The 12,918-nt window shown below is 39.1% G+C and overlaps 1 protein-coding gene across 22 annotated transcripts in view; it reads left to right on the top strand.

Moving 5' to 3' along the window:
* NRCAM (neuronal cell adhesion molecule) overlaps nucleotides 1-12,918 on the top strand; it is a 300,745-nt gene that overhangs the window by 185,536 nt on the left and 102,291 nt on the right. Inside the window, exon 3 of one of the 22 annotated variants that reach the window (XM_033088218.1) lies at nucleotides 5,706-5,825. The exons of the other annotated variants lie outside the window; for them this stretch is intronic. The gene's annotated coding sequence lies outside the window, so the exon portion shown is untranslated. The remainder of the gene's footprint in view (nucleotides 1-5,705; nucleotides 5,826-12,918) is intronic. 22 annotated transcript variants of the gene reach the window in all.

The raw sequence follows: 12,918 nt of genomic DNA, 5'->3' as shown, positions 1-12,918 counted from the left end.
AAATTGGAGTCCAAACACATGAAGTAGTTCACACACTGCACTTTTGTTATATGAGAAATGAAGATAGGTTCGAGTAGGATTCTAGGACAAGAGACTTCAAAGAACTGTGATAAAATCTGGGGAATGAGAGACATACAAGGTCTGACAAGTTCATGACTTTGTTGCAACAATGTTGCCAACCTTTTTTGATATCAGAGGGATTATTCATTATGAATTTGTGCCAACTGGACACACAGTTAACCAAGTTTACTATTTGGAAGTGCTGAAAAGGCTGCATGAAAAAGTTAGACGACCTGAACTTTTCTCCAACAATTCATGGCTCTTGCATCATGACAATGCACCAGCTCACACAGCACTGCCTGTGAGGGAGTTTTTAGTCAGTAAACAAATAACTGTATTGGAACACCCTCCCTACTCATCTGATCTGGCCCCCAATGACTTCTTTCTTTACCCGAAGATAAAGGAAATATTGAAAGGAAGACATTTTGATGACATTCAGGACATCAAGGGTAATATGACAACAGCTCTGATGGCCATTACAGAAAAAAGAGTTCCAAAATTGTTTTGAAGGGTGAACTAGGTGCTGGCATCAGGAGTACTTCGAAGGTGACTGTACTGATATTCAGGAATGAGGTATGTAGCACTTTTTCTAGGATGAGTTCATGAACTGAATTGTCTGACCTCATATATAAACATCAGTGAAGCACATTGTGGCTCCTGAGGGAGGAGAGTGCAGGAAGAGGGCAGCGAGTGGACAACAGTGCCACACACTGCAGAAAGGGCAGCTAAGGCCACGAAAGGAACTGTCATTCTACGTCCCAAGGACCTCCAACTTACTCGTACACATGCAGGATTCTCCCAGAAGTGCTCCAACCTCCTTTTCCAAATGTTGCACCTTTTACTTCCTTTTGCTTCTGCCAAATTGAACTATTCTTTTTCCTGTCTGTATTCCTCAGTTTCCATATCCTTTTCTTTTACTGAAATGAATGCTTCAAAGTCCACATCAAATACCATCTTCAATTTTGACAGAACGGACACTGATCTCTCCTTTTCTTCTGTGATCGTAACACTTTATCTGGTGTCGCTGTGCCACAAATCAGTCACCTTCTACCTAAGTTATAATTACTCATGAAATTGCCCTCTTTCTGCTCAAATGAAAAGCACACAAATTATATTTGCAGAATACCTTCAGATTCAACTATTAGGTCATACTAGAGACATGTAGTCATCTTCCACTGGTGGTTTAAAGAATCCTAAAACCAACCCCCACCACCAAAATTTATTTTTTTTCAGAAATTTAATCATTTGTGATATGAAGTAGTAAAGCTCACTTTCTTATAATATTCTTACATTGCTCATTTTCATAGACAGTTTTAAATTTGATTACAAAAAGCCAGTGTGCTAAGGGTATAGAGAACAGAGGACCGTTTGGAAACACTGGTCTCACACTTCACTGCACATTGGAATCCCCTGAGGAGTTTTCAAAACACAGACCCTGATGCCTAGGTCCCAGCCCCAGAGCTCCTGACTAAATTGGTAAGGAGTGTGGCTTGGGTGTTGGGAGTCTTCATATCATCTCAGGGGCTCTCATGAGCAGTAGAGTTTGAGAACCACTGTTTTTCAAGCTGATTAGCCTTTGAACTTCACATCTTTTGCTGGTGACTTATTCCTACATTGAAATCTGCTGCACTTAAAAAATGGGCAGAGGACTTGAATAGACATTTCTTCAAAGAGGATGTACAGATTCCCAATAGATACATGAAAAGATGCTCAACATCACTGATCGTCAGAGAAATGCAAATAAAAACCACAATGAGATACCACCTCACTCCTGTCAGAATGGCTAACCACAATAAATCAACAGACAATAAATGTTGGAGAGGATGTAGAGAAAAGGGAACCCTTGTGCACTGTTGGTGGGATTGCAAATTAGTGCAGCCACTATGGAAAAGAGTATGGAGGTTCCTCAAAAAATTAAAAACAGAACAACCTTATGACCCAGCAATTCCACTGCTAGGTATTTATCCAAAGAAATCCAAAATGCTAATTTGAAAAAAAAATATATGCACCCCTATGTTTACTACAGTGTTGTTCCCAATAGCCAAGATATGGAAACAACCAAAATGCCCATCAATAGACAATTGGATAAAGCAATTGGATAAAGAAAATTATACAATGGAGTATTACTCTGTCATGAAAAAGAATGAAATCTTACCATTTGCAACAACATGGATGGACCTAGAAAATATTATGCCAAGCGAAATAAGGCAGATCGAGAAAGACAAATACCATATGATCTCACTTATATGTGGAATCTAAAGAACAGAATAAAGGAACAGAAATCAGAAATAGACTCGTAGATCCAGAAAACAAACTGATGGTTGCTAGATGGTAGGGGTATTGGGAGGAATGGGTGAGAAAGGTGAAGGGATTAGGAAGCACAAATTGGTAATCACAAAATAGTCATGGGAGTGTGAAATGCAGCATGGGGAATATAGTCAAAAATGTAAAACTGTGTATGGTGTCGGGTGGGTGCTGGACTTGACGGTGGGGGATAAGTTATATGGATACCTGGCCACTGAGCTGTATACCTGAAACTAATATAAAATAGTATTGAATGTCAACTATAATTTAAAATACACACAGACACACAGAGTCACGGGATGTGAAGTACACCGTAGGGAATATAATCAGGGGTGTTGTAAAAGCCGTCTACAGTGTCAGATGGGTAGTAGACTTGTTGGGGTTATCACTTTGGGAGGGTGTAAAAGTCTAATCATTATGTTCTTTTGTACACCTGAAATTAATAAAAAAAAGAAATCTGTCTATATTTATAAAGCATAAAAATTTTTAACTGTAATATACTCACTCCCTCTCCCTCTTTCTCTTTCTCCCCTCTGCTCCGAAGCCATGAGAGAACAATCCTGAAAGCATGACTGACAGAGCTTTTTTCTCTGCCAAGAAAAAACTGCCAAGCTCTTTTATAAATGTGTTGCTTTGGCCAGTTGCCAACAAATAACAAAACCTTGGATACATAAAAATCTCTGTGCCTAACTTGATAGAAAATACATTTGGTTTTATACTGAAATTTTGAGGTATGTTAATGATATGAAGGCCTCATATTAGCTCTGTTCTTAATAAGTTCCCGCTAGACAGAAATTCCTAATAAAAATATGTTGGTGAAGGCTACTGTCCAATTGTTATCTATCTCTAGTAGTCACATCTCCAGAAAACAGTGTATAAACTCTTTCTTTCTTAAGAGAAATGAAAGAGAATGAGAGAGAAGCCCTTAGGTGTCTGTCAGCTCATCCCAGACGTTAGTAAAGTACTCCAGCTTGTGTTTCATGGAGAAGTGATTTCCAGGTTAAAAATCGTAGTTTTGGTTATTCCATTAGATGGTTGTCACGCGGAGCGGGATGCGGGGTCTTTAGTCCCACTCCCCACATAAGAACGCAGGACATGGTGAGACCAAAAAGGAAGACCCGGGGAGCCATAGGTAGGGGAGTCATACCACTATATTCTCGCTGGCGGCTGGGTTGGAGACACAGGAAGCGGGAACCACACGATCCGCAACCCGCCATCCACTTCTCTGCCAACCAACCTCACTTGCTAGCTGCAATCCTCCTCTCTGCGATCCGTAATCCACACTCCACCACGCCACGCCACTACACCACCACACTACACCACACTTGCTAGCTTAGCTGCGGCAGTTACGTCAGTGGCTAATGGCTAACCGGTAACAGCCGAAGGCCAACTAGTCACAGCTGATGGCCATCTACTACCTGAGCCAGCACCTTTCCATGTGAGGCCGAGAGCCTGGAAACTGCTCTCTGGGGCTCTGTCCCCACAATGGTATAGTAATGCCTTTTGTTCTTTATACTATACCTTGTTACACTACTAAGTGTGTATAGAGATCCACTTTTTATAAGGAACTAGGCATACTTAAAAGCACTAAGTAAATTATCATACATGGCTGCTGGAATTTATTTGATTGCTACTTAAGATACTTCATATTTTTATAATAGTTATTTTGAAGAAGCAGGACTGCAATGACATAGCAACTTTATTTTTCACACGGCTGCCCCTGCACTCCTGCTCTGTGGGGCCAGTTCTGCTCCTGGAAGAAATCTCCAGATTTATCCACTCACTTGTGTTTAATCAAAAGTCTTCCAGATACTTGAATCCCCGAATCCCTCTCAGCTCTGTCATTGTTGTGTCCAGTTTCGTTTATTCGTCAAAACTGTCAACTTTATTCAAAACCAAAGCTTCGCCCATTCCCCAGCGGCAGCCGTTTCACACTGGTCTCTCCTGAGTTCAGCAGACACGTTCCCGGCCTCCCATCTCACAGCTGCACTGGGCTCCTTTACCTGCATTTTACTGTGGGCGGATTATAACTTCTCCCTCGGCCCCTGGGCAGCCAGTTGCACACCTCCAGCATCCTTTAAATTCCTCCCCACGATCCAATTCAAATACTTCCTACCCCAAGAAACAGTTTTGGTTCATAATCCCGAGATAACTTGCCTTTCTCTGAGCTCTCACAGCTTGTCGTGCCATTCCTGGACTGCTTACTGTTTATTACTTGGATTACAGTTATTTACGGTACAGCTTCCTGTCTTATCTCCCTTTCTATATTCAAAGCTCCTTGAGAACTCTCATCATTCTTTTTATGACCACAATGTACAGAATAAAAATAAAATATTAAAATTAAAATAAAGGCATTTACAAAATGTGTAGTTAGGTTATCACATTTAAAGTTAATATATTTATAAACAAGAGTATAATTGCAGACATGAGGAAATTGCTCAAGTGTTTGTTTAATTTTGTTCATTTCATCAGGTTGGGGGGGAAAGTAGATTTGTGTTTTTATAGTTTTTTCACATATTTTAAAATGAAAACGTGCAATTGTTTAATTTATTTAAAATATTTTAACTTGTTCAATGAAATAATTATCATATTTATTGTGTTACACCAAAGAGTAGACAGCAAATTACTTATTTCATTTAGCGAGGAACCCATTTCTAAAGACTGTTGGGAGTTTAGAAGGATAGATTATTCATCATTTAATTTTCAAGTGTATTTAATGCCTCCATTTTTAGAGCTTTTAGCATAATAGCTCCATTGCTTCCATGTCTTCATGAGGAGGATAATTCATTATTTTGTTATCTTTGTTTGACCTACTGTTAGTGAGCATACAGACCAGACTAAAACACAGCTTATTAAATATTTAAGAAATCATATTAAGGTGGCATGTGTCTCTTTATAACAGCTGCTAGCTGTATTGCCAGATCCTTTGTTTCATTAAGTAAAATACGACATTGTTATTCCCATCAATTCAGTTAAAAATGGACACGGCTCAGACTACTTTCAGTAGCAGCAAAAGGACGACATGTAGGAGTTATAGATTAACCTCATTGTGATTTTTTGAGCAAGTTCAATGAAAACTATGAAGTTGAGATAAGAGATTTGTGTGCATTGGCTATTGTTTAGTAGGAGGGCTCCATTCCAACTCTTAACCATTCTGTGATTTCAATAGTTCTTTTTAAAGGTAGTTGTAGCACAACTGACCTGCATCCTGTATATGGCAAGGAAACTCTTGGGCATCCAGGAATTCTCCTTGGCCAAAAAGGAGAGGCCTTTGTGCCACATACTGAATGTCTCATTTCTTCCTCGCATATGAAACTCTGGCCTTTTCCTGCGTTTTGCAGATTGCCCTTCGTTCTGGTGAAAGGAGCTACAATTGCTGGAGCTTCAGCGCTTAGCTGCCCGATAGAAAAAACAATTGTATTTTGAGCCCCAGAGGAAAAGTAATGCTGAATCTACTGAAGGTGAGAGGAGGCCAGTCTTTAACCCACAGAGTTCTGCTGGGGTCTTTTCATCCTAATTTTTTAAAATTATATTTACTGTTAAGTTGTTTGATATAAAAATTACCTGGAGAGCCCTAAGGCTTTTGGTTTTGATAGTAAATGTTGGCACTGTTGCTGTTGAAGCTGAGTATGCAGCTGAAATGTGAGATGCCAGTGTTTATTCTGCTTTGGTGCTCAGATTACCCTCCTACCAAATTACAAATAAAACTCCTCTCCTTTAGGAAGCATAAAAATGATGGTGCAAAAATCTCCCTGTGGGGGAGGGCATAAGTCTCCCCCACCCCCAAATTCACAGACAGAAAAAATATAATGTTTTTCTGTATTTACATATATACAATATACTTTTTTATATCTTAAGAACACAAGTGTTTAAAAGCATATGACACAAACTGTAGCAATTGTGAAACACAAGCCAGGGTTCTATTTCATTTGTGAGTGTGGAAATTTTTTGTACTTTTTCATGTAGATAGGAAATAAAAAGAAAATAAATTAATAAAAACTATGGTTAATGTCAAAAAAAATTCTACCACTGTCACACTCAAGTAATCAGTCTCTGTCCCAATTTTTTTTAGTCATGCTACACTTAGGCCAGGATGTCCACCCAGATTAGCACCGACTAATCTGTTTACCTTACACTCTTTATTCAAATGGTTATTTCCCTATTGTCTGACATAATGGAAAGCAGACAGGCATTATAAACAGACAGCCCTCTTTCAGTACCTCTGCCTCTTACTCACTCTATGGCTTTAGCAAGCTACCACCACTCTCTGAGCCTCAGTTTCTTCATCTGTAAAATGAGAATGCAAGTTCATGATTCCTTTTCTGGAAACTTGGGCCCTGATGAGTTTTAGAATTCAGGATTTTGTAGCATTTTTATTTTATAAAGATAACACAGTGCAAATACAAATGTTATATAACAACCCCAGTGGGGTCTACAGCAGCATCCTATAATCAAACATGTTAGTAATTCTGCAGTAAAATGTGCAGATGGTCACGTTTAGTGGGATAAAGTGTATAAACAGGTCAGTGTTATCACCAAAACTTGCATTTTCAGAAATTTTGGAAAAGTGTAGCTGTACTTACACTTTCTTTGAAGCTATACATATTTGTTCAGGATATAGCAGGTACTCCACCAATGGTAGCTATTGTTAGTATTAGAATTAATGGCAGATAATGTGGATTTCATCTCTTAAACAAATTGGAATGTGAATAAAAGAATTCTACTCAACATGTACCTCTTGTTCCATTGGGTTTTATAAGACACCATTACAGTACTTTTAAAAATGGTGGTGAAAAAAAACATGGTGGTGAACTTCACTCTTCAAGAAAATATTCATAAGAGGCTATAAATACTCTCTTGAGTAATTTTAGACCTATATATGTTACTGGGCTCTGAGATGATTGATAAGATCAGAATTATAGATTTAGAACAGGAAATGAGATTTCCATTACATACAGTTAAAATTAGCACCAAGACATTTTTAGCTTTTTCTTTTTTTGCCATAATTCTTACTTGAGAGGTAAAATCAATCATTTCACTAGCTCAGCTAGTGTCTGAACACTCTAAAGTGATTTATGTTTATCCATGCTAACTTTTGCTTGCTAGCTTATGCTTGATGTGACTTTAGACCAGCAGTTTTCAGCTCACTGGTGTTCCAGAATCAGTGTGAGGTGTCTCATAAAAACTTTTACCAGTAATAAAGTACCAGAGTCTGTAAATTATTTAATTAAAAAATAAATGAGTGGTATTTCAGGTTAGCCTATGATAATGTCCCTCAGATTTCCTTAGATTCTGATATACTTTCTAAAATGAAAGAAAAAGAGAAGCCATTGTACAGGAGTGTCTTTTTGTTTTCCAGGAATTTTTTAATTTTTCAATGATAGTTGACAGACAATATTATGTTAGTTTCAGGTGTACAGCATAGTGATTACACACTTAAACAATTTATGAAGTGATCAGCCCAATAAATCTAGTACCCTTCTGACATGATACATAGTTATTACAATATTATTGACTATATTCCTTATTTTACATCTCAATGACTATTTTGTAACTGCCAATTTGTACTTCTTAATCCCTTCCCTGTTTTCAGTCACTCCCAACCCCCTCCCAGCTGGCAACCATCAAAATGTTCTATGTATCTATGAGTTTGTTTCTGTTTTGTATGTTTGTTTATTTTGTTTTTTAGAGTCCACATATAGGTGAAATCATATGGCATTTGTCTTTCCCTGTCTGACTTACTTCACTCAGAACAATACCCTCTAGGTCAATCCACGTTGTTGCAGATGGCAAGATTAAGTGGGATTACTGGGTCCTTTTTTGTCTCTTGTTATAGACTTTGTTTTGAAGTCTATTTTATCTGGTATAAGTATTGCTACTCCAGTTTTTATTTATTTTTTTTATTCCATTTTCATGAAATACCTTTTTCCATCTCTTTACTTTCAGTCTGTATGTATATTTTGATCTAAAGTGAGTCTCTTATAGGCAGCATATGTAAGGGTCTTGTTTTCTTATCCATTCAACCACCCTTTGTTTTTCAACTGGAACATTTAATCCATTTACATTTAAAGTAATTGTTGGAAGATATGTAGTTATTGCATTTGATTATTCATATTCTTGATTTTTTTTTTTTTTTTTTTTTACCTTGAAGTAGTCCCTCTAATATTCCTTGTAATACTGGGTTGGTATTGATGACCTCCTTTGGCTTTTTCTTGTCTGGGAAGCTCTTTATTTGCCTTTCTATTCTAAGTGGTAGCTTTGCTGGGCAGAATAATCTTGGTTGTTGGTGATTGCTTTTCATCACTTTGAATATTTTGCACCACTCCCTTTTGGCCTGCAAAATTTCTGTTGAAAAATCAGCTAAAAGTCTTATGGGAGCTCCCTTGTAGGTAACTAACTGCTTTTCTCTTGCTGCTTTTCAGATTCTTTGTCTTTAATCTTTGGGATTTTAATTATGATGTGTCTTGGTGTGATTCTCTTTGGGTTCATCTTGTTTGGGACACTCTGTGCTTTGTGGACTTGTATGTCTATTTCCTTTGCCAGGATAGGGATGTTTTCCATCATTATTTCTTCAAGTAGGTTTTCAATTCCTTGCTCTCTCTTTTCTCCTTCTGGTACCCCTATAATGCTTGATGTTGTCTCAGAGACCCCTTAAACTGTCCTCATTTTTTTGGATTTTTCTTCCTTTTGCTATTCTGATTGGGTGTTTTATACTACCTTAACTTATAAATCACTGATTCGATCCTCTGCTTTATTGAATCAACTGTTGATTCCCTCTAAAGTATTCTTTATCTCAGTTACAGTATTCTTCATTCGTGACTGGTTCTTTTTTTATGTTTTCTATCTTTGTTGAGGTACTCACTGTCATTGAGCATCCTTATAACCAGTGTTTTGAACTCTGCATCCGGTAGAGTGCTTGTCTCTATTTTGTTTAGTTCTTTTTTCTGGAGTTTTGTCTTGTTCTTTCATCTGGGGCATGTTTCTTTGTCTTACCATTTTTCTGTCTCCCTATGTTTGTTTCTATATATTAGGTATGTCTCCCAGTCTTAGTAGAGTGACCTTATGTAGTTGGTGTCCTATGGAGCCCAGTGGCTCATTCTCCCTGGTCACCTGAGCCATGGTGTGTCCCATATGTGGGTTGTTTGTGCTTTCCTGTTGTAGTTGAGCCTTGGTTGCTCTTTGCATGTGAATGGGAGGGATTGACCCTTGGACTGATTGGTTGTGATGACTAGCTGTGATTACAGTGGAGGAGCTGCTATTCAGGGACTGACCCAATGGAAGAGTATTCACTTTAGTAGGGTTCTAGTGCCTGTCCAGTCTGCCCTTTGCGTGTGTCTTCCTGTGGAGACAGAGCCCCAGAGAACAGTTTCCAGGCTCTCAGCCTCACATAGAAAGGTGCTGGCTCAGGTAGTAGATGGTCATCAGCTGTGACTATTATTGGCTGTTACCGGTTAGCCATTAGCCACTGATATAACTGCCACGGCTAAGCTAGCAAAGGGTGGTTTAGTGGTGTGTCGTGGTGGAATGTGGATTATGGGTTGCAGAGAGGTGGACTGCAGCTAGCAAGTGAGGTTGTTTGGCAGAGACAGGTGGACGGCGGGTTGCAGATTGTGTGGCTCCTGCCTCCTGTGTCTCCAACCCAGCTGCCAGTGAGACTATAGTGGTATGACTCCCCTATTTATGGCTCCGTGGGTGTTCCTTTTTGGCCTCACCATATCCTGCGTTCTTATGTGGGGAGCAGGACTAGAGACCCTGCAGACCGCCCCACATGACACTTCCCTAAGGTGGCCAGGTGATACTCCGGCTCAGTCTGAAGCTACCCACCAGGTGTGCTGGCCCTGGGGCCTCCTGGGAGGGGCCCTGCTGCAAGGGGCCCTGCTGCAGGCCAAGTTCAGCTGCAGCTTGTTCCCTTCCCAAGGCCACCTGACATGAGCTTCAAAGTAATCCACATATGGCCACCACCTATGCTGGGCTTGGTGGTGCCTTGAAAGACCAAGCCATGAACCAAGACCAGGTGTCACTTTTGCCAGGCTTGATATTGCTCAGCAAGAGGTATAGGGCACACTGAGGCCAGATGCTGCTTGTTTGGGTTTTGTGAACCTTTGAGAGATTTTAGGAAAGTCCACAGCATGAACAAAGACAGGCCATTTGTATGGAAAAGCCACTGGAAGCAGCTTGAGTGTGCCCCAAAATTGGGTGAGGTGGGCTCTTAGGGAATCACCGGGGTGAGGCAAACAGTGTTTGTTGGGTTAACTGAGATATGGTGGCCCTCTGCGTCTACACACTGAGAAGGGAGAGGGCTCGACAAAGAAGAAATGGATTCTATCAGCACTTCTGTCTGGGAGAAAGCTGCCCCTACAGCCCTCACCCTCTAGCCAGACAAATCAGTTCTTCCTGGTATGTCCCAGGCACCTTTCAAGCTGCGGCCCCAGAGCTGGAGCTCAGAGCGAGTATGTCCATCGGTAAGAAAGTCTGCACACAGGCCCGTTAAGTGGAACACCTGGGACTTCAGCTGCCTTCTATATAACTCAGCCACAATCTCTGCTGGTTTTCACAGCCAGAAGTTGTGGGGACTTCTCTTCCCAGCACCAGAACCCTTGGCTGAGGAGCCTACGGTGGGGCTGGGACCCCTCGCTCCTCCGAGGGGACCTCTGCCACTGAGATATCTCTCCTGAATTTTAACCGTCACATGTGGGTGTGGGAGAAGCCTGTTCTGGGTCTCTGCCCTCCCTACCAGTCTCGAGGTAGCTTCTTCTGTATGTTTCTATTTGTAGGACTTCTGTTCAGCTAGACTTCAGGAAATTCTCAATGATGATTGTTCTGTAGTTTAGTTGTAATTCTGATGTGGTCTTGATAGGAGGAGAGCATGGTGATTACTTATTCCACCATCTTGACTGGAAATATAAGAATGTGTCTTGAACAAATGTTATACATCATGTCCTGGCAGGAGAACTTTTTTTGTCTTTTGAGAACCTCTTTTCTAGTATATCTGCCTATTAATCAAAGTATGTAGATTGTAATCTTTTTTAAGTATGTGTTTTATGTTACATTTTGAAAGACTAATTTTTAAAAATTCTTTCTGGCAACTGTTTGGTTTTTTATTATGGTAAAATATACATAACATGAAAATTCCCATTTTATCCATTTTTAAGTGTACAGTTCTGTGGCATTAATTACATTCACATTGTTGTGCAACCACCACCACCATCCATCACCAGAACTTTTTTATCTTCCCCAACTGAAACTCTGTACTCATTAAACATTTAACTCCCCATTCCTCCCTCACCCTAGCTCCTAGCAACCACCATTCTACTTTCTGTCTCTAAGAATTTGACTACTCTAGGTACCTCATAAAAGTGGAATCTTACGTTTTTCCTTTTATGACTGGCATATTTCACTTAGCATAATGTCTTCAAGATGCATTCATGTTATAGGATCATCTGTCAGGATTTCCTTTCTTTTAAGGCTGAATAATATTTCATTGTATGTATATATACCCATTTCGTTTATCTGTTTGTCCTTTGATGGACACATACGGCCTCCACCTTTTGGCTATTGTGAATAGTGCTGCTATGAACGTGGTTGTGTACATGTCTGATCTTGAAATAGTATAGTTATCACTTGTGTGTACAGAGGTGTTCATTTTATCTTAAAAATAAGTCTGTTAATATGCTAATTTGGCTGTTTAAAGTCTCAGTAGCAGAAGTTCAGCATAAATTGAAGTTTTAAATTTAAGATTTAACTGTATAACCCTGATATTAACCTGTTGCCTACCTGTGAATTATTAAGATGCCAGCCTCTATATGAAGAGAGCCTTAAAAAGGAGGTGGTTGGTCTTTTCTGACTAGGAGGCCATGTAAGAGAATTACCACATAGTTTTCTTATGGCAGGCTCTGAAGACCAGTTCTAACCACAGAATCAAGGATGTACCACAGAAAAGTGGTTGGTTTTCCTACTGAATTATTTTTGAGTCTCAAACTTCCTTCTTATTTTGCTGCCTTTTCCCATATGACAGTCCTTCAAGTAACTAAACAAATAATCTCCTTACAAAATAAGAATAATGAAGATTTTTGAAATAGGAAAAACTATTATTTTCCAAGCTAATGGTAGGTTGTGAAGATAAGAGAAGATTTTTCACTGAAATATTTTAAACTCTAACAGAGTAAAGAATCAATGTTTCTTTCAGAGGTAAAATCAGACAATGCAGTAAATAGAGTATGGCGGTTATGTCAGGAAACCTTGCTAAGATTTCCAGCACATTCATATATAGCTTTTATATGGCTATAAAATTGTATTTATTCTTTTCTACTCCTACAAGTGCTATGGCAATAAAGGCTAGCTAGATCCTGTAGGTATAGGATGAAACAGCATCTGGGTCCTATTTTCGATTTTAATAAAAATTCTAGTTTGCTTTCAGTCCAATTTATTTTATTTTCAGCTCAATTTTTAAATTATTATTATTTGGATATGTAGGCCTTTGATTATTTACCTCTGATTATTTAGTTATTAATCATTAAAATTTTGCCTAGCTTTGAATTCATTATCTTTTCAATG

The sequence above is a fragment of the Rhinolophus ferrumequinum genome, chromosome 20 (genome assembly GCF_004115265.2).
Source record: "Rhinolophus ferrumequinum isolate MPI-CBG mRhiFer1 chromosome 20, mRhiFer1_v1.p, whole genome shotgun sequence".
Taxonomy (NCBI): domain Eukaryota; kingdom Metazoa; phylum Chordata; class Mammalia; order Chiroptera; family Rhinolophidae; genus Rhinolophus; species Rhinolophus ferrumequinum.
The sequence above is the reverse complement of the archived record's forward strand: the minus strand, read 5'-3'. Positions and strand labels throughout refer to the sequence as shown.